Raw genomic sequence first — 21537 nt, forward strand, 5'->3', positions numbered from 1 at the left:
AATCGGCGCGGTACGCCATACACACTCGCGCTCAAACTCCCTCTCGGGATGCTGTTGCGGTGCTGATGAATCGACGTTTTAAATGAGATCCGAAGACGCGATATAGGCGTTTGACGTGCTGCACATTTAGAACGATGAAATGCTTCGCTGCTCACAATGCTCCGCTGGCCCCACTCGCGTCCCGTCGGTCGACCGCCATATTTGTTTTGAGGGAGAGAGTTCTGCCCCTGACGGCGGCGGTTTTCCTCCCCCGCGCAGGTAGCAAAGTCTCTCCCCTCGCTGTGGGAGGAAATTTCGACCCCAAAGGGCCCAACATATGATACATTGCTTTTCCTCCCTCTAGGGAGGAAACGCTACTCCCTTTTTTCTTAGAGTGTATTGGCCCAACGCCAGGCACGTTCTGATCGAGAGGTCGCGTACGCCAGCGCAATTACTCTATAACTGAACACGAATGCCTTGCTCTCGTGTGGCCCGTGGGCAAATTACGCCCCTACGTATACGGTAGCACCGTACGTATACGCTTGGCCACTGAGCGTTGCGCCTTCAGGAGTACTCTTTTTCTGTCATTCACAAGCCCGGACACCTACATACAGACGCCGACTGCTTGGCTCGAAACCCGATGTTACGAATCAGCACGCCGCTGTGCTGCAAGCTTCGTGCAACGCTTTTTTGCTTTGTGGCGGAGTCTCCGCTACGTGCGCCCACAAACACACACCTTCCCACACCGACCACAATTGATACACAGTCATCCACACCTCTTTACTGACCCTACCTGTCCTGCCTGCGGGGCACTCGACACTCACTACCGATCCCTCTGCGAATTCCCCGCAGACCCGTGCCCCCCCCCCCTCCCCCACCGTCCCCTCCCCTCAGGCCAAGTCCTGACCACCTCCCGGGCCCTGGCGGTCGCGGCGGCCCTGTGGGCCTCCTCCACCCCCGACACCTGATCCCGATGGACGAAAAAACGTATTCCTTCCTTCCTTTCCTTTCGAGTGGTCGCCTCTGTATCGGTGACTGAGGCTTGCAGCGACAGTTAAGGGATCCCAAGCCGTTACATGCCTGGGAAAGGCCGGATCGCTGGTGCCTCGCTGTCGGCGTTATTCAAAATTCGGCGGCGAGGAACGCGACGTGCAGGTACACGTCCGAAGGACGCGGAAGCCGCAGCGGAGAAACCCTTCCTCCCCCTCTCTCAGACTCAATGTGCGCCTCTACCACCGACCCAACACGAACCCTGGAAAGAGCATTGTGTGTCTGTACCGTGTCGCGTTGTGTGCAAAAACTAGAGGGAAGGCTTGTTTGACCATTGGCACTTTGGGTATAAATAAGAGTACAAAGCGACGAAGCTCATTATTTTTGGAGCAGTGAATTAATGCTGTCGCTCTGCTCGAGTTCTGTACTGAAACCTCGCCCGTTCTTGTCTTGCCTCGGCTCATCTCTCGCCGTGCAGTAAACCATTTAAGTTTGCCTTCGGCTTCTTATCGTCGTCTTCAAGGCAGCAACATTTGCTGGCTGCTCGCTTCACCGCGCCACCATACGCATGACGGAGGTGACGAAGCTCGGCTTGGGGACGCCTGTTCGTATGCAACACCGGTCAGCCCTCCCGAACAGTCGGCGGACGACACAACGGTTGTATTCTAGCGGTCTCCGACTTCCTGAAGAACAAAGGCGGGCGAAGAACAAAGGCGGGACCCTTCTCTGCGCTACATCATTGACGTCATTAACCTTGAATCCGCCTACCCTGCCCTCCGCTCCATCGTGATACAAGATAAGAGTCTGATATCGCTGCAAGTTCCGCTCAGATGGTCCTGACTACCTACTCGTCGTTCGGAAACACTTGCATCCGACTGTGCTCCACCAGCTTCATGATGCACCCATGGTCGGCCATCTCGGAGTGACACGCACGTACGACCGCGTGCGAAATAGTTTTTTCTGGCCAGGACTACCGCCCAGTGCAGCGTTACGTGCACGGATGTCACCTGTGCCAACGCTGTAAGCCACCCTCCAAGCTACCAGCAGCCAGCTACAACCACTTGACGGAGTACTGAACCTTTGTTTTTTTTCGGTCGGACGGATTTATTCGGGCCTTTCCCCTTGACTACACACAGAAACAAATGAATCGCCGTGGCTACTGAATACGCTACCCGCTTTGCCATCACTCGTGCGATCCCTCCGAGCTGTGGAAGTGACGTGGCCCATTTTCCCATTTACCATGTAATAATGAACCATGGCGGTCCTCGACAGCTCGCCACAGAGCGCGGTCGATATTTCCTGTCCCAAGGCGTTGCAGGCATACTTCGCTCATGCTGGATTCGCCGTAAGTTGTCTACAGCTTATCACACGCAAACAAATTGTCTTACTGAGCGCTTTAAAGGGACAATGAAGTGATTTGTAAACATTGCGGGATTACTAGCGCAAATTGTGGTCCGGAGTCCATAGGCCATGTTTCGACCACTCTGAGCGCGTTTACGCGAATTTATTTAGTAGAAAAATCAATTCGAAAATGCTGTCCTCCTCTCTGCACCCTCGCCCATTTTCTGTGGCGTTTTCGTGTGACGTCAGGAGGAGATGAGCTGGCAATTGGCTGCGCTATTGCACGGCTCGCCGACCTTCTAGAGTCAGTCGGCCCGGCGTTTAGTCCGCCGGCCGCCGACGGGTCGTCGCAATTCGTTCGCTCAGTTTTAAATAACCGACGACACGTTTGGGAATGGAGGAATGTGCCTTTCTTTACTTTGTTAGCTTGTACACTGTATCAAGCTCCGAGTCCGGGTCGCTCCATGCACACAAGCGCTGCACAAGTGCAGATGCGACGCTTCGCTGACTGGTATACGCTAGTAGGAAAATCTAAGGCCACTTTAAGGCGGGAGAAGAGTCAACGAAACCAATATTGGTATTAAGAAAATAAAATCAACTGAAACTTTTACTGTACAGCGCAAACCTAGGGAGCAGGAAGCACTTTTTGCGCTGGGTGAACAAGCACAGTGGTCAGCAGCACGACCGTACATCTGCGAAAGCTTTTCCGTCCAAGAAATGCAATTGCTAGAGGTGAGATATTCTGGAACTTTGGGGGACGCTTACTGCACGAACGATATACAACAAATAGCCACCTAAAGTACTTCAAATGATAAGGCTAAATAAAAGTGTAAACTGGTTATACATTACATACCTTATATATCCAGCCTCAACAGAGCTGGCCTGTGGCCGAGTGGTCTAAAGCGCTGGGTTATCGTTTTGCAAGTTCGAATCCCCGAGGGTGTATCGTTTTTTTTTTGCCAGTTGATTTTTTCGTTTTCGGCCAATATTTTCTAAACTGAGTTTACCATGTTTGGTCCGTAACGTTCACTATTCCACGAGCGAGTTTGCAGAACGCGCGCAGACTGCCGCTGACGCTCTAGCGAGTTCTCATCTTGCGGGCAGTGAATCAGTACACCCTTTTACGCTTTTTACTGTACAGGCATGAGTGAGGCAAGCTCCGAATATGAGGGAAAAGCGCATGGCATTTGAGCGTCAGCGGTGACGCGGAGGGCGTCATCCACTGCGTAGGCCTCGGCTAGTGATTACTACGATTCCAAGCCGTCCTGGGAGGCTTATCTCGGGCATTTTACAGCCGACAATATGGCAGAAGGGCAGTACGGCGATTACTGAGATATCGAGAAGGCCCATCCAACGATGCCGTCGGATGTCAAACATCTTGTTTTACAGAAACGAAACCGAAACTTGTTTGAATGCTAACCTCGGACATCGTCCAATCACGGTGCCAGGACGTTTACCGACATGCTAGCGATGTACGTGTCTAGTGACCACAGAACCTGGGATCTTGCACCGCCTTCCGTCACCTTCGCGTATAATTTCTCGCATCACAACACTGGAGGCTTCTCCCCGTTTTACCTTCTTTACGGGAGGGAGACGGCCAGGGGCGTAGCCAGGGGGCGGGGGGGGGGCACACCGAACTCATGCCCCCCTCCCCGCCCTCGCGAAATTTTTCGTGCCATGCTGGGGTGCGGTTCAAGTAGCCTGAATAACCGCCTTATTTCGCATGCAGGCGCAGAACCTGCAGTTTTGAGGACATTCTTCTTCATATAAAGCTGAAAAAAGGGCTACGTCAACGTCTGATTCCTGTGCCCGCTCCAGATTCTGTACATGTCAACATATACAGCCCGGCTGCATTTCGCGCCAGGTCCACCAAGTTGCTCCGGCGGAACAGCACGGTACGATCGCTGGCGGAACAGCACGACCGGGAAATGGCGGAGCAGCAGTAAAAGCCTCACATAGGCATACATGTGGTCTCGACTTTTGCGTGTCATTCCTTGTCTTTACACTGGTAAAAAAATGTAATAACATGACAGAGCATGTCACTGTATTTTGTTCAGTAAACTATCAATCCTTGATATGTGTATTTTTCTACCGACATCGCATTTAATTGACTATTGCAGTTACATAATTTCCGCTATATGAAAAGCATTGCTCTGCCCAAATCGTACTTCCTCCACATCAACAAAACTGTACAATTCCCTTTATTGCGGAGCTTTGCCTTTTTGGCACTATTCCATTGTTTTCTTGACCTCCCTCTTGGTTAGAATCAGCATTCTGTATTTGCTTAACCGGAATTTTACTGAAGCCATGTCTGTTCGATTTAATGGATAGGAACAGAATGAAATTTAAGAAACGTACGTGAAACAAGCTCAAAATTCAACCGCAGTGCAATAAGGTGTACCGCTAAGCGTAAGTTTACTATTCACGTTACTAGCACAAAAAAGAACAAAAAGCGATTACTTAAGGACGAAGACGCACGTTTGCTAGCCTCACCGCCCTAATATACGAATGTGCCGCACGTGGTGTACAGTGCCATTCGAAGGTTATCGCGGGAAAGCTACTCTTTCAAATGAAACAGACATAACACCAGCTATAGCAAATCTTCCATGCCAGTTTCGTTATCGCCGGCGTAGATAAAAGGCAACAAGTCAGTGCTTGATAACAACAAATGTAAAGGTTGAAACTCAAAGGTCAGTCGTGCGGGCCATTGTTGTATCATGGAACAGCCAACAAGGGAGATAAGAGTGTGAAATCTGGATTTTCATGGTTCCGAAACGAAATTGTAGGCGGCTTACGGTTTTGTTTCTGAAGTATGAAAATCCAGATTTCGCTCTCTTGCCACTCATGCCCAAGCGTGCCACCGGACTACGAGGCCCCGCTCGATGCTGGCGCGATAACCTCGAAATCGCGCTCAACTGTATTTCTAAGCTGATAAGAAAACTTATTAGTTCTTTTCCTAAAGGAAAATCTAAAACACGAGAATCTTGATAGTAATCACCCAGCGTTGGCCTCCACTTCCGCCTGACGAACTTCGGGGACCGCGCGCAACTCACGAGCACGTACCCGCTTAGCCACCTGCTGTACGGACGAAGGAATCACCCGTGGCCTACACATAGACCGGGGAACGGGAATTTAGGTCATCATCATCATCATCTAAGCTCCCTAAAATAGGCTTGACTGTTAGCGTTCAGTATACACAAATCGCGTGTTGAAGTCAGTCATTTAAAGTTTCGCTTGAAAAACACCGCGCGAGAAGCCTTGCCTACACAATCCCCCCTCCCCCCTCCCGAAAAAAAATTCCCGGCTACGCCCCTGGAGCCGGCCATGCCTCTCGATACCCTTCTGCCTCCCGACACACACCCGTGCACCGAATATTCCCTCGAAGCCATCGCTACGGCCGATGAAGCACATTGGCTTGCCCGTTCCCATCTCACCATTTCGCAGATAAGCCAGAAAAGCCGCTATGATGAACGTCACCGCATCGTGAACCTTTCACCTCGTCTTACTGTGGTGTCCGACGCGTTGCGTGGGACCTCTGAGAAGAGATTTCGCTATGGGTGGCCTCACAAAGTACTCCGATAAGTTATGGACGTTACCTATGAAATCATCCCTATCGTCCCTTCTGGCTCTCAACCACCACCTCGGAGTGACATCGTCCACGTCGTCCGCCTCAAACCGTACTTCTCCCCTGACTCGCCTTCCACGTCGTAGTCACACAGCACCGAGTCGGTGCTGCGCCACAGGGCGGTTATTAGAAAACCGAGATCATCACTTAGTGTCGACAGACGCCGATGCGATGCGAAGGGTGCAATCCCCCAAAAGTTATTTGCCATGGTTGTGTGGGCAGCCTAGCCAGCCGTCGAACAAGAGGACGCTGTGGCGAACTGGCTAGCGTACGAGCAAAACGACCTTTATGTTTGCCTTGTAAATTATATGTAAATAGGTCATTCTCTGGAGATAACTTGTAAATAGGTCTTTTCCAGGCTCCGCAAAAGTATGACCGAAAAATGGGGCATTTCGTGATGCGAAGGGACGCTTCCAAATGTTTAAGTCACCACGGTGTTCTATTTCAGCTATTCTTGCCGTTTAATTCCTTCTGTAACCGAAGAATAAGGTAAGCGACACAAGACATGGTTGCCCAAAATGGGGATGATCATGTTAATGACTGAACGAGTTGTTCGGGATGGTGATAATGACCGGCGCATACCCAGAGGGACATTTAACATCCTTCCACGCGCGCAACGGTCGGGTCCGCCTCGGGTCCGCAAGCGCTTCACTGCATGCCGAACCTGCTCGTCGTTGGACCTTCCACCGATGAAGGGAGTTTCCATGGTAGAGTGCGTTCACCTCGGAACGATGCTCGCCCACAGTCCACAGAAAAGCTGCTTTGACGCGTCCACAGTCCACAGAAAAGCTGCTTTGACGCGTGTGGAACACCTCCGCGCCGCGGCACAGCTTGAACGTGCGGATCCGGTACTCGCCGTCTCCAAATACAAAAAAAATTACACCATCTTCCCGTAGGGGAACCCTGAGTAGTATGCGAAGCAGCCATGGGGTCGACTGAAGTTCCCATTAGTTTTCAGATCGTCGTTTCCGTTGACGTTCAGCTTCGCGTCCCTTCGTTGTATCAGTAGCTTGTTGACGTAGCTTGAATGAGTGAAGGACATAAGGCGCGTTCGTAGCGCATGCTCCCGTCTCGGTTTGTAGCGCAGTGGGAAGAGCGCCACGTACCTCCCGTCTCCCGTTGCGGCCAGTGAGTCGTGGGATCGAAACCGGGCGCTGCCTATTTCTTTTTATAGTAGACTGCGCCGACGTCAGCCCAAATGCTGACGGGGCTGAAGAGGCGCGCATACGCAGTAGAGTGCGGGCGGCGGACAACAACGACAACAAGGGAGAGAAGGACACAGCCCCGAGCATGAGATGCTTCGCATCTAAAAAGATTTTGTTCTTTGGCGCCTATGACTCTGCAAGTTTTACAGTGCAGCCTGACGTCTCTGCTGCCTCGTATTGCGACCGAAGCCAGACGGTGGCAAAGTGTGTGACAGGCTGCTCGACCTTCAGCTTATTTCGCAGCTTGTTCTGATTCTCGCTGCATATGAAGATGTTTTCTTCTGTGCTGGCTCAGTAGCTGGTAAAGCCGAATTCTTCTAGTGTCGGTGAACACAAACGCTTGGCTATGACTCTGTTGTCCCACAGGTTCCTGGATTCCATCAGGTCAAACTGGCTGGTCCTGTATTCTCTACTCCCAGCCGCGAGAAAATCATTGTGGGGTTGAACAATTAGCCCCCAATCAGAGTATGTTGTTCTGTGTCCATAAGGCAATTTCTTGGAAAACTATTGTTGAACTCTACACTCTAAGCTGGTTAACCCTTAATAGAGGTATACATTTTCGAATTTTTGTAACCTATAATTTATAAGGTACAAATGTAACCTATATCTTCGTAACCTTTATATACGTATACACGTAAGGGTTACGCAGTTATGGGTTACTTTGCAGCTTTCAGCATGTATACCTTTATATAAGTTACATCTACCGCCGTCCAAGGCCACACAAATTGGAAGGTGTGATGTTGCGCGCCAGGCGCGCTTTCGCCGGCGCCGCTGTGGCGACACCCCGAAGGCGCCTTTCCCGCGTGGTGAACAAACATTTCGTTAGTGGAAGATATGTGCGACCATGTTGTCCATTGCGCCGTCTAAATTTTGCGTCAGGTGTCTTTTCTTCGTCCCTTGAATAAACTGCCGGCCACACGGCAGGGGCTAAAAGAGATGTTACTTTTATAATTCCTAAATCAGCAGTGCCAAAAAGCTTGAAAATGTTCTCTTAATATATATGCATTGCATTACCTGTTCGATAATTTTTACCCAGGTTGTCACCCAAAAATCTTCCTGAGGCATAAACAGGCATAACTAAATTTGATGTTTGCATCAGCTTTGTGCCGTTTAAGAAACCAGTATCAAACATGCATGATAGGTATTTTGCTAAATTGAGCTTTAGTTACACAACATTAGGCTTTAGTGAAACCAAGCTTGAGTGGAAACATGCACTTGATAGCTTACTTCAAAAGGACGCCAAAGTTATGATAACATAGCCTTAAGCCAAAAATTAAAGCAAAAAAAATGATTATCAAAAGAGAATTGCAGTACATGCACACATATTTGCGCATTTAACAGGAGCACATTTCCAGAAGTTTGGCATCGGTAGTTTTGAACATTCACATTTATTATTATGAAACACCTGTGGGCTATTTATTAAAAAGCAAAGCTGCGAACCACCCCAACGTTATTATCGTTCCTTAATGAGTATTAGACGAGTGCGGATTCCTGGGCGAATTGGTGTTTCCTATATTGCTTTAGACTTCCAGGTAAAAATCGGTTTATTCATATATCCTTATTAAACCTATTTAATAAATGTTGCGTGAGCAGCTTCACAAACATGGCCAAATATACAAATTCTTTACCTCAATATTTGCACGGATGTATGCAAAGCATTCCGAATTGTTTGGATACTGCCATTGAACAATTTCAGACGAATTCGAGTTTGAGCTACATTTATAAGATGGTTCTCAGGGGTGCACTTTCCCAGTACAGCGTTGTTGTCGTGGTTCCCCACAGAAAAAACGCAGAATGTGGGAAAGTAGAAAGAACATTTATTACAAATTCACTTTTTCATACAAAGCAGTCTTTATGGCTATGTTCTCTACATTCTCCGTTTCACTCAGTCTAATATTACACTTGGAATTCACTCGCCTTTACGAATCCATCTTTACACTTCCCTCTTAGGTTCCTCTTTACAGTTCCACCTGAGTTTTGATTCCCACGCCAAGTTGTCGTTTTTTATGCAGCACTAACAAGTTTCTAGGCCGATTGCAATCTGTCTTTTGGACAAACTTTAAATGGTATCTATAGTTCCCTGCATGAAAAAAGGCGCTTGGAAAATTTCAGAGATAAGCTTCGCAATTTACGTAGTACACAAGCAGGCACAAAATCAGAGCACGTTGAAGATTTCCCTGCTTGTTCCCTGCTGCCGCAGATGGAGGTATATATGTGAGGGGCCGTCACTTGGATTTCCCCACCTTGAAGAGCCATCTACAGAAAATTTCAGAAAAAGAACAAAACCCAGCGCAACCATAAGCCCCTCACACCAAACCACAGGCATGTGAAGTACGAAAAATATATTTCAGGGTCAGGACACCCAACCCTACTGGTAATTCCAGTAGGCTTGCTGGGAATCGATGACTACCCTCCGAGCCCCTGGTTAAGCGAGAGCCAAGGTGATGGCTGCCTCTTCTGCTGCCGTCATTTCTTGGGTGCTAAGCGAGGTACACGGAAGGAGGTTGGTTCTGGAGGTAGCCACGATGATGGCGTATTGCTGCCCTCGATGTTTGGAGGCCTCTGTGTAGATAACTGCATGATCCCCACTGAGGGTGGTGTTTAGCGCTTGTGCCCGTGCTTTTCGGTGACCCCCGTCATGTGAGGGGTTCCTATTTCTAAGCAAAGGGAGCATCTTTAGTTTTAGTCGCCAAGTGTCTGGGAGTACGTCAAGCGGAGTGACATTCTGGACTGCCCAGCCAATCTGGTGAAGCATGTGGTTACCCATCGCAGTTCTGAGTCGGACCTTCTGGTTAGAAAGATGGCCTGGTATCAGCTCTTTCACCGTGTTGTGGAGCCCCGTGCTAAGCAGCCTCTGTTTGGACGCACTCATGAGAAGACCAATGGCGTGGTAGACCGCCTTTCTAATCATTATATAAAGCATCTCTACGTCTTCTTTGTCGAGAAGAAGACAGGGGGTTAACGTAAGTAACTTTCGAGAGGACAAAAGCTTCAATTAATCGAAAGGTACCGGATTCCTTTAGGCCTCGGGTTTTGGTGGCAACTCGCCTGATCATGTGTATGATTTGATTAATGCTGTTTTTGAGGCGCTGCAAGGAGACGTCACTCCGTGTTAGCCTCGAGATGTAGGCCCAGTATCTTGATGCTGGGGCTTGGAGTGATAGCCTGGCCATCAAGGAGTATTTGAATGTATTCCTTGGTTTGGCGTGAGGGCGGACGAGAAGGAGCTGTGATTGTTTACGTGAACACTGGAGGCCACAGGCTTTATAGCACATTGGCGTACTAGAAGTGAGATGTCATGCATTGGTGTGAGCTTCCTTTAATTTTTGTAATTCTTAGCAAATGAGCAATGTGCGCACAGGGCCGCTAGACGGGCGTGAGTGGTCGCGTGACGCTTTCACGTGGCATTCAGCGCGTGGCATTGAGCAAACGCAAGGGGTAAACCCATAGATGTGCTTGGTGAGTACACCACCTGTCCTCCCAGTCTTCGCGTGCGCTCGTAGCTAAATCGGTAAGACACCGGGCTCTCGCTTTGTTAGTCTATTAGTGCCAGGTTCGATTCCCGGCGGTGCCAGTAAAATCTTTTATTTGTTCACTGGTGTTTTCTGGTGACACCAACGGTCGCGAAAGAACCCTTGGGGGGTAGAGGCAGAGCCTTCTATACTACTAAGAGTTCGGCCATCAATGCATTTCTGCGAGCGGACGCTCAGCACGAATAGTGGTGACGTCATGGTTACAAAACGTGACGTCTCTCATAGAAACCCGCCAGTCCCGTCACCCGCGCGCGTCCGGCCCCGGCAACGACGCCGACAACGAGGCTTGCTTCACGCCGGCCAAAAGATACAGTACGTCTTATCAGCGTGGGGGATTTATCAGCGTTTTCGCAGTGCGCGTAGAGTGAGCCGAGTGGGTCGTACTTCGGAGACGCCAAGCCACCGCCGAGCCAGCCGAGCTGCGACCACTCCAACGACGCCGTGTTTACTTGCGATCGGTGGCTGCTGTGTTGGGGCAGCAACCGCAGCGCTTACGATACCTCGCCTGTTTAGGCTCTCAAAAGACCCAGAGAAGCGGCGCGATGGTTACAGAGCATCACCGTAACGACTGGACGCCTGGAAACGTGCGGAGCTATGCGAGGTAAGTGCGCAGTTAGAAAATGATGTCTCTTGCGTGTTTCTCCACTGCTTGGTGATACGTATGACATGGTAACCACGCGCGCCTACGTCGAATTGTTAATATGCGAACTTTGCACCGCATAATTAGGGTTGAAACAAACTGAACGTTGTAAAATACGCCTTTCGCGAGTTAATAACAAAGACGTAATTGAAATCAAGCAGGCTCGTTCGTAAGATTCCGTTTATATGAATCTTAGAAGACCGCCACCGCGCTGTCACCGAAATTTAAAACAACAAAAAACTTTGTGGCGCACATTTGCGCGCTTCTTGGCCGTTATGGAAGCATCATGCCGAAAGTTAAAAGCGCACTAAGCGAAATACGAAATGGCGCTCGGTAGTCGAAACCATCGAGGCTCCTTTTTTTACGTGCATGCATGTATCGCTGGGCGCTCACGGAGATGTCTAGAAAGTTCTGGGGGATGTCAGTGGACCTATTGGACTTTTAAAAAGTGTGATAAGTGTGGGATAATTGCTTGCCTCAAGCCTCTCGCGAGCAACGCTTTCCAGATCAATCGCAAAATCCTTGTCTCCGCTCCCTGTGCATAAGCAATACATAACACATTGCAGACGGCTGAAGGAAACTAAGGCACGTGTTCGAGCAGTATTCGGGCGCAAACTCACGGAAACAAATATTACACAGCCCGAAACAGCGCGAACATCTTTACGTGGACGTAAATAAATATGCGTCCATCTGAACTATGCATTTCTAGCCAAACATGTAATTCAGACAGTAATGAGCCCCTCTTGCAACGTTTTGTTTCACCTGTTCCTTGGCTCAGCAGCATTCATGAGGTTGGATACTCATGCTTTTGGGGTCACATACAACTAAATCGAGACTTGTGGCCAGACTGAGAGGCCCTTGTTGCAACCAGCAGATGGGACCACAATGTTTGTAGTTGAATTCACTAACAGCGGTGCCACCGGTTTCGTGGGATGCTCAATCGTGTTTGTTTTGTCTGTATTGCTGTTTGCTTTGTTTTATGCTCGCAGTGATATGGCCTGTAGTACAGACCTCTGGGTTGCTGCAAACGTACTGTTGCAGACTGGGTGACATAAGCTATTAATGTCCTTTTTATCTTACAGTTTGATCAGCAAACCAATGCTCCACTGCAGCCTACATTCCTATGGCCTTGGTTAGCGTCAAGTACCAGCGCAAAAAGGGCACCATCAACCTTTTTTCACGGTTAGGATGTCTGTAATGGTAAGCACAAAGTTGTCATTACATTTTTGAGGCGTCTGCACAAGTCCAGCAGAATTTTGAGCTGTCTACAAAGCCCATCGGCGTGACTAGCTTGGTTCATCTGTCCATTGGCAAACAGGCATGTTGCAACAAATTAATTGAGGCACTTGTGTGCTGATTTCCTTTGAATGCATATGTTTCGTTACTTGTTGAAGACTTTTATTCCTACGTCGTGTTTCCTTCCCTTTCCCCGTGTTCCTTTCTTTGTCTTTTGCCCTCCCTCCTCTGCCTTCTTCACCTTCTATGCCACTTGAGTTTCTGAGGCATCGCTCTCTTCCAGGCTTTGAGGCTTGCTGGAGCCATTATGACTACTTTGCTAGCTCTAAGCACACGCACAGGCTCTACCTTGATACACGGAAAGAAAGTTTATATGTGGTTTTTATAAGCCACAGTAATTTGCAGTGTGAAGGAGCCGATAGTGTGCGGCTGTCTTAAGCAACCGTCTTGAGTGTGGGTTTAGAAAATGTCTCAAATGGTCTTAAGCTGGTTTGTAACCGCACATTCTCTAAGCCATTTTTTACTCTGCCGCAGCCTCACACGCGTGCAAGCGCCCCTGTGGTCAAGTCGCAAGTCACGGACAGCTCCTCCTCCAACGTAGATGTGGTATGCACACTTTCTATGGAACCTCACTAAGCATTGTGCCATGTCTGAGTAACCTCCTAAATGGATGGGGCAAGAAGTAAGCACACAGATTGGGAACTTGCCCTTGCCTAGGCAGTTGTCAGGTTGTTCCATCCTGCTGAAAGTGGGGCCGCACAGTGATGGAAGCATCACACAGCATTTCTGTGACCCTTTGGTGCTAGGGCATCCTGTGCGCCTTACCACTATAAAGGACGGCGTAAAGAGCGGAGAAACTGCTTTTTTACCCTTATACATGCTGGCGTAAAGGTTAAAATGAGACCGATATTGTTGTGAAGATAAGTTCCCCGTGTTTTTGACGCCCTGTGGCAAAATGATGACATATTAAAAAAAAGGTGGGATGATGCTTCTCACTGACATGAAAAACTGTGTGAACTGTACCAGGTTCCTTATTAGGAATGCTAGTCACATCTTCACAGAAGTGGGGAGTGTCCTCATCTGAGGCTGTGATGCCATTCCATCCTCACTTAAAATAGACTGCACAGAGCATGCATGATGGTTGCACTGGTGAGGATTGGTTGTGGAATGACTGGAGTGCAGAGCGTGAATGAGTGGTGGGACATTACCTACCAGGCTGGGTTCACACAGGCACAGATTTTGGGACAAGTACCTAAGTAATGCATTAAAAAATGGCAGGCAGTATAATGTTGCCAATGACTTAGCTCGAATGACCTAACCAAACTACCATTAGAGCTCTGTATTTCTTTTTTTATGTGTAAGTAGGTCGTGTCAGTAACACAATAAAATATTGCAAAATTAACGACCTCATACATACAGTTCAACTTGCACCTTTCATGTTTCTTGTAAAGAGCTCACACTGTATGGTGAAATCACATTTTTTGGATGACTCGGAGTCCACAAGAAAAATCTGTTCGAAGAGAATGAAGAAAATTCCAATAAACTATTGACATCACAAAATTTCTAATGCCTTGTGCACCAGTACCAATAAGGAACCTTTCTTTCTTTCTTTTCTACGTGAACTGCAACAGGCCCCTTAGGAAGCAACACTGGTGGCTAAAAGGCATTATTTTTTTACTTTTCAGGTTAACTTGAACGTTTATTTGTATTTTATTATCTGATATTGTCTTGTTTATTAAATTTTCTTAAAGCACTTTAGTTGCTGGGTTAATCTTATAAACAATTACAAGCAAACAAAACAGCAAGCTGTGCAGTGAGGGGTGGTGGCATTGAAAGCCTGGGACCCTTGTGAGAGTAATTTTTTAATAATCTCGCAAGCTTGATTTCAAAATTTAGCAATGGTTGAGTAAAAATAATACATAGACACCACAAGTAGTGATTGAATTGTGTTCTGAAAAGCCGTATAGGTTCCCAGAATTTTCAAATCGGAAGGCCCTGTTGATTTAGGCAACCTCTTGTTTGTCAAATTGGGAGGGGGAGTGTGAAGAAGCATGGTTAATATGGTAGCCTCCAACTGGGCTTAACAGTGAACAAGTGCATGTAAATAGATTCTGTGCGTGCACTTTGTGCCTACTCCTTGCAAATCTTTGTGCTTAAGAAATTCTCTGCTGCAGGGTGCAGCACTACTTTGGCCAGACCCCAAGGTACAGGAACCTGCACCAGACCCAGAATGGTATGCTTTTACGGTGTCTTATTACACCGTGTGAATAATATAGCAGTACAGCTGAGAGCATAAATATTAGCTTGCTTTTTTCCCTCGGGCAAGATGTGATGCGACATTGAACTGCTGCTTTTAATTCCTTCTTTCTGATATTATTGCGTTGTAAATACTTTAAGGCCTGTCCCTTAGACCTATCAACTGATAAAATAGAATGACATGCACAAATAGTAGAGTGGAAGAGGACTTTCGGCCCATAACTGCTAGTGAACACAATCTGCATTCCAAACCCACTCCAATATCGTCTTCCTGCATAGTGCTTCGGCATCTGAGCTGTGGAAGTTTCTTGTTGAATGCAGGAACACCGGCAGCTCGTAAAATTACCTGGAAGTGGATTTCTGGAGCCCTTACTTATGTGGAAATTCTGCACTTCTCCAAGGGAAATTAGTTGTTTTATTTATAGTGCAAGTAAAACCTCCGTCTATTTCTGGCGCTCAGCATCAGGCACCCTCGCCACCAATTCTGAAATTATCACGGCATGTTGAAGTAGTGGTTTTCGGTTTGGTATGGTAGCATCTTGATCTTTGAACTTGTGGGTCTTTTTTAGTTTCTGGTGTGTGCAAGTTCCAGAGCTGCCATGCACTCACTTTTGCCAGAGTAAGGCGTGGCATGGCACACGGGACTTGGTGATTTCTTCACACCCTGTTTAGTGAAAAGACCAGAGTCCAGCACCTTTCGGGTGCACCATCGAACAGAAGGAGTTTATTAACACATAACCAAAGGCAAAAGCAGAAGATCATGCTTGCAGTCAGCCCATTTGCAGGGTAGCATCTGGGCCAATCTTGTGTGCGCGTATGTGCCCTTGTCCGAGGGGCAGCCAATTAACTACTACTTTTCCCAATATCCTCCCACCTGTGACAGCATTTACACTATTTCAAGTTGTGATGTCCTAAGACTCAAGAACAAAGTAGGTCAGTTAGTGAACTAGTGAAATTGTCGCATCACATTGCCCTCTACGTGTAATATATTCCTTGTTGCTGAACTCCTTTCACCGTCTTTCTCAAGGAGTTCGCTAACTCAGGCCTCTGAAAGGGGTCGCATTGTTTGCATCTGGAGAAATCTCGTGCCAAGAACTTCTGAAAGATTAGTGCTATATGAATGGAACACGGGAAGGAGGGGGGGGGGGAACGACAATGAAAGTGAGGCCCCAACAGAGGTGGTGGAGTCTGGGAGAACTCGTCACAAGTGAACCCGTCACAGCCAACTCGTCATATGTGAACTCATCAAAAGAGCTAGAAACACATATGTCGGAGCAGGCTTTTACTAGCTGTCCAGTTGAAAGTTTTGACAATGGACGCACAAGCGCTGATTTGATTGATTTGGCGTTTGACACGTCCAAGAAAGACCTCAGCAACTAGGCGCACCGTAGTTGAATGCTCCGGATTAATTTTGACCACTTAGAAATCCTTTATGCGCGCCAAAATCTTGACACGGGGGTTTTCGCTTTTCGCCTTCACCCAAAAAACGCCCACCGCGGCCGGGATACAACCCATGACCTTGGGCTTAGCACCACAGCGTAGAGTCATTAACACCGCCTTATCCCTTGAGCCAACGCAACGGGGTTGCTCAAGTGCCAAGAAATGAGTTATATAAACAGACGCAGGAAAGTAAGGATGTGGCGATACAAAGCCGCACTATGAAAAACTGAGAGGCATATCAGGGCATTATAGCCTATACGCTACAATGGCGTGTATGCTGTGGATCAGATGGGGGAATATACAGAGACGGAGAGTCGTTATAGAAGATCCGCCTGCCCAATGAACCGAATAAGAAATTGACGGAGAGAATCCCTTGCACATCCCCAAAACATTAAAGGCATGCAAGAAATAAAATGCGTCTACTTTAAAGACTACAAATTTTGGTAAATAATAAGAAACAACTGTGGAGAAAATCTTTTTGAATTACGTAGCATAGAGGAAACGAAAATATTATACTGCAGAAGGCTCAAATGAAAAGGCTGAGAAAAACATTTTCGATAAAACGGCTTCGATAGAACGCCCGTAGATAAAACGGCGTTTGATAAAACGGCATTCGATAAAACGACTTCGGTGAAACGGCATTCGATAAAACGCTGTTCGATAAACTGTCCGGACCCCGTGTCAGAGTTCTGTTCACTTGGACTCCTTTTGTTACAGACTAACTGCTCCTGGGTGTCTGTTGCCAAACAACTGGTATCTTTAAGGTCACACAAGAATTTTTTAGTGTCGGCAGTGACAGATTTGCCAACTCAGGAATCATGCTTTTCGATAGTCCTTGGTGCAGTGAAGTTTTTTGCAGCAATGGCTGCTTCATTCGAGTAGGTAATTTTGCTCGAGGGTTAAATTTTGTCACACCTAGTAAAGTTTGGTTTTTGCATTGCAGAACTGGCAGCTTTGTTATTTCTGGAAATGGTGGTAAGTGCAAGTAAGGGCTTTTTCTGGCGAGTAAACTCACCCGATACGGTTTCAAAGCCTTTTCACTGCTACGGACTTCTACTGCTTCCGTGCCTCTGGACTTCTTTTTAAAAAGAGGTCCAGGAGCACCGAAAATGTGTCAGTGGACTGAGCTGCATCAGCTTCTGCTCACAGCAGTGAGGTAGCCGCTTCTTGATAACCACTGAGCAAGCACTGTACTTCTGCTTCACCCCTAGTGCTTCAAAACTATCGTTTTTAACCACTTGGTCGTGGAGACGTCGCAGCAGATGTCTCTTAGCTGAATCAACAGTCTGCAGCTGTAGGAAGTGAGTTGTGGTTAATCGCAAGGTCCTTCCTTCCACAGTGTTCCTCCAGTAGATTGACCGCTATTTGGTAGTTGCTGTCAGAAAGGGAAAGGCTGCTGATCTTGTCGTGTGTCTTCCCAACAAGGTATTTGGTGAGTTATTTGAACTTGTCAATAGTTGACAGCTGTGTGCTGTGTGCTGTACTCATTCCAAAAGGAGCGCTCGCCTTGAATCGCTCCATCGAACGTTCCTTGTGCACTCAGTGACCTTGCATTATTTATCGGGGCTTTTGCCATTCGTGGGTATTGATTTTCTTCGCTCTGACGTGAGAGTTTAGCTTTGGCCACACATATGAAAACATGACATGCTTCCACAGCTTTCCACTCGAGCTCAGAGTTGTAATCATACGCAAGTTCTTCAGTCTGTTTGTTGAGTTTCCAAAGTTCATTGTGAGTACACCGCTCAAAGGGTGGCCTGCTAGCGTTTGTATCAATCCATTCTTGTGAGGGCTTGGGCATGGGATCAACTGAGTTCATTCACGAATGGCAAGGCACACCAGTGCTTTCAGGTTCGGACAGCGTAAAGATTGTCGGCAGCTGGAAAGCATTGGGTCTGAACTGGACATATTGTAGTAGCACCTGGCTTTGGTTCAATTACAAAGGCTGCTTCTTCAGTGGTTTTGAGGAGATGATTTGTCACGTCATTCCCAAGTTTTCAGCAACAACTTTTGTGAAAAGACAAGAACCCAGCAACCATCAGCTGCACCATTCAACAGAAGGTGTTTATTAACACATTGCCAAAGAAAAGAAAGGGATCCCGCATGAAGTTAGACTATTCGGTAGGTAGCTTCTTTGCCGATCTTCTACATAGGTATATGCCCTCGTCTGAGAGCCAGCCAACAAACTACTACTTTTTCGTACACCTTGCTGTGGGGTTCATTTCCACATCTAGCGGTATGGTTACGCCTCTTTCTAAGTCGTGGTATTTGTTTCACTTGCTCCGATGAAAAAAGTGAGAAACTTCGTTCGGGCAACATTACAGGTTCCAAACATTGCGATTTCGTCTTTCCAGTTGTTAGTGCGTTCACATTTGCCAAATATTGCATAAATATTACACCTCTGCGTAATGCAGGGGTCGTACAAATGTGCAAAAAGAGCTGCTTTGTTTCCGTGTTTACCTGCAGATCCTTATCGCCATTCAGCCTAGCACTTATGTAGCTGTATGTGTTCGATGCAGTTTCTATAACCGTTATTACTGGGTGTCAATAAATGCTGCAGCCAATTATTGTTTCTGGCTCTTGGGGAAGCCGCTTGTGTTCCAGAGTGTTCAGGCAGCTTGCTTACACAGTCGCCATCTGTGCGAGTGACTGCTCAGTACAGCATATCTTTGTTGCACAAGCTTAGGATAGTTTGTAGATTTACAACCTCACTAGCTTCTTCGAAAGAAGCTAGTAATGGTCAATTTGAATGGCCTGTTTACAATTAAGGGATCAGAGGAGCTGGCCGCGTTCTTAAGGACAGCCACGAGCAGACGTTAACAGTGTTTTCGGTCGACATTAAAGATTTGTATTACAGCTTACCTAATGGCCGACTGTTGGAGTTTATAGAACATCAACATTTATGGGATGCTCAAGTTTCAAAATTTTGTTGGTTTGACAGTGGACGGGTTTATTGAACTGTTTTCACTTTATTTAAAGTCTACTTTCATGGATTGGTGTGACAGCATTTATCTGCCAGCAAGCAAAATGTGCATTGGCTCCTGTGTGGCTCCAGTTCTCATTGAGGTATTCTTCGGAGGTTTTGACAGACTAACAGGCTATTTGAACCGCTACAGCAAGGCTAGAACAAAGTTACGTTTGTTCGCTTTGTGCACGACTACCTTGTGTTTAGAGGTGCTGTTGCCTATCAACCAAGTTGTTCTGCCACACTCAGTGCTTTCCCTCAGCATTTGCAGCCGCTCAGTTTAACCTGTGAACTTCTCCCGGACAAGACAATGAAATTCATAGACCTAAAACAACGATTCTATGATGGCAGTACGAGTATGAACCGTGTTGGCAGTACGAGCCTTGAGCATGCCAACCGTTACTTCCTTTCTCGTCTGGACACTCGAAGATTGTAAAGCGGGGTGTCGCTAACTTGTGTATTCTAAACAGCCCCAGGAAATCTTGTCCCCGCCACACGGCAGAAAGCCTGGACTTAACTGACCTAAGCCCGGTTCCCGAGCATCTCTTGATAACAGTTGTGCGCGTGACATTCTGAAAGGATGTAAGGAGGGCATCCGTGTACGGCAACAGAAAGAAAAGAGAAAACAGAAATACGCCCTCATTCCTTACAAGCATGGTGTCCTACACGCTTATAAAGATTGATGGAAAAGCTGATAAAGTTGAACATGTTCAGTCTGCAACACGCCCTGATAAGGTTGAAAATTTTCAGTCTGCAACACGTGCACTCGACGCTCATCAATAACACTCCTGTAGGACCACTAAAAGGTAGTCGAGCTAAGCGGAAAATAAAATAACTATTGGCAAACTACAACGCAGAGTTTCTGGATGGGACCTCTAAATTTGATTAGGCGAAGTGGTGAGCTAAAAATAGAGTTTCCACCTTTCCCCGAAAAAAAAACCGGCCCTTTGGGGGGGGGGGGGGGGGGAGAGCCGAGGGAAGGGGCGGTGTGGCATGAAGAAGGTGTAATTTGTGTTGAAAAAACATGCCATGGTTTTGACATGCAGTGCCATTTATTATCGCGTTTTCTTAGAGAGAAATCAACATAACGTTTGTACTGAAAGGGATTGAGAGCTTGGTTTTTGTTCTGTATGTGCTTCACTGCAAAGTAATCGCAATTGCTGACCGCGGCGGCAGAATTTCGTTGTTTTGTTCCTCCCTTAGGTCCCTATCTCAGGCAGCGCGCTTGCACGCATATTTTCTCTGCTCGCGTGTCTTTGCGCAGCTTGTCTTAGTTGTTGAATTGACGCTTATAAAATGCCAAAACGAACATAATCACGGCACGGGGGCCAAAAAACCGGCCAATGACGGCCGGTTTTAAGTATGGACTGCCAACCGGTCTACTGTTTAAAAAACCGGCCAGGCCGGTCCAAAACCGGGCAGGTGGAAACCCTGGCTAAAAGTTACCATACTAAGAAGCAGCTGTACTAATGTGCAATAAACTGAGCAATTACAGGTGTCTTTTTGTTTTTCTTTCCAGGCTATTCCTTCAGTGGGCAAGATGTCAGAAAATGTGTCGCAGGGATTTTGGAACCGTCCCGTGCAGTTGACCTAGATGCAATGTGGCCCTCACACAGACATAGGAGCTGGAAGCTACGGCATGAACTTGTCCTCAGAAACGGTGTCATTTGACATTGCATGAGAATCTAGGACGGTACAGACTGAAAAGAAGTTTATGTACACTGCAGCCTTTGTTGAAACTGAAAAAAGAAATGCAAAATCACTGTGGCCTATTTGATGTCCTACAACGGCACAAGTCTCAAGCTGTTACAGTGAATTGATTAACTTTGTGCAGAGGCCGTTGTGATTAATTCCCCAAGGTTTTGCCCGCCTCCCAACAAGAAGGCTGGTAACATCTGCAAAACAGCTTACACAATTCCTGCCTGGTCTGGTCGTGCCTTACTTGTGACTTCCCAGCATTTGTGTATATTTAAAAAATAAAGAAGCCCTCAACTCAACTTGTAAGGAACACAAAAGTTGTTTAACACACCTCTTTAACACGTTTTGTAACAAGAATAACTGTTTCTTGCGTGTTCAAGATCTCGGGCAGATTGACTTTTGTTTGACTGCACTTTAAAATGTTTTAAATGATACTGCTCCCCTCTCCCGAGAAAAGTTTGTGTACTGCTCATATTGTGCATCAAAAGCAGTCAACTGTTTCCACTGCCTTTCTGACATGCACCTGCTCTGTATGGAGGTTATGAAAATTCAATGCAACTCTGTCTGCAGTACATAGTGCCCCTAAAGGCGTTTCTGTATTCTGTTCTGGCTTTATTCCATACTGCTCAGCA

At 47.2% G+C, this 21537-nt stretch overlaps 1 long non-coding RNA gene across 2 annotated transcripts; it reads left to right on the forward strand.

Moving 5' to 3' along the window:
* Positions 1 to 11048: 11048 nt before the first annotated feature.
* Positions 11049 to 21209, forward strand: LOC144165009 (uncharacterized). 2 transcript variants are annotated; one of them, XR_013321304.1, is made up of 5 exons: positions 11049 to 11274; positions 12396 to 12513; positions 13084 to 13155; positions 14724 to 14782; positions 20727 to 21209. It is a non-coding gene; the product is annotated as an uncharacterized LOC144165009 (long non-coding RNA). The 2 variants fall into 2 exon arrangements; XR_013321305.1 differs by lacking the exon at positions 12396 to 12513.
* Positions 21210 to 21537: the final 328 nt, after the last annotated feature.

The sequence above is a fragment of the Haemaphysalis longicornis genome, unplaced genomic scaffold, assembly GCF_048455015.1.
Source record: "Haemaphysalis longicornis isolate Haplotype H1 unplaced genomic scaffold, Haemaphysalis longicornis Haplotype H1 scaffold_14, whole genome shotgun sequence".
Taxonomy (NCBI): domain Eukaryota; kingdom Metazoa; phylum Arthropoda; class Arachnida; order Ixodida; family Ixodidae; genus Haemaphysalis; species Haemaphysalis longicornis.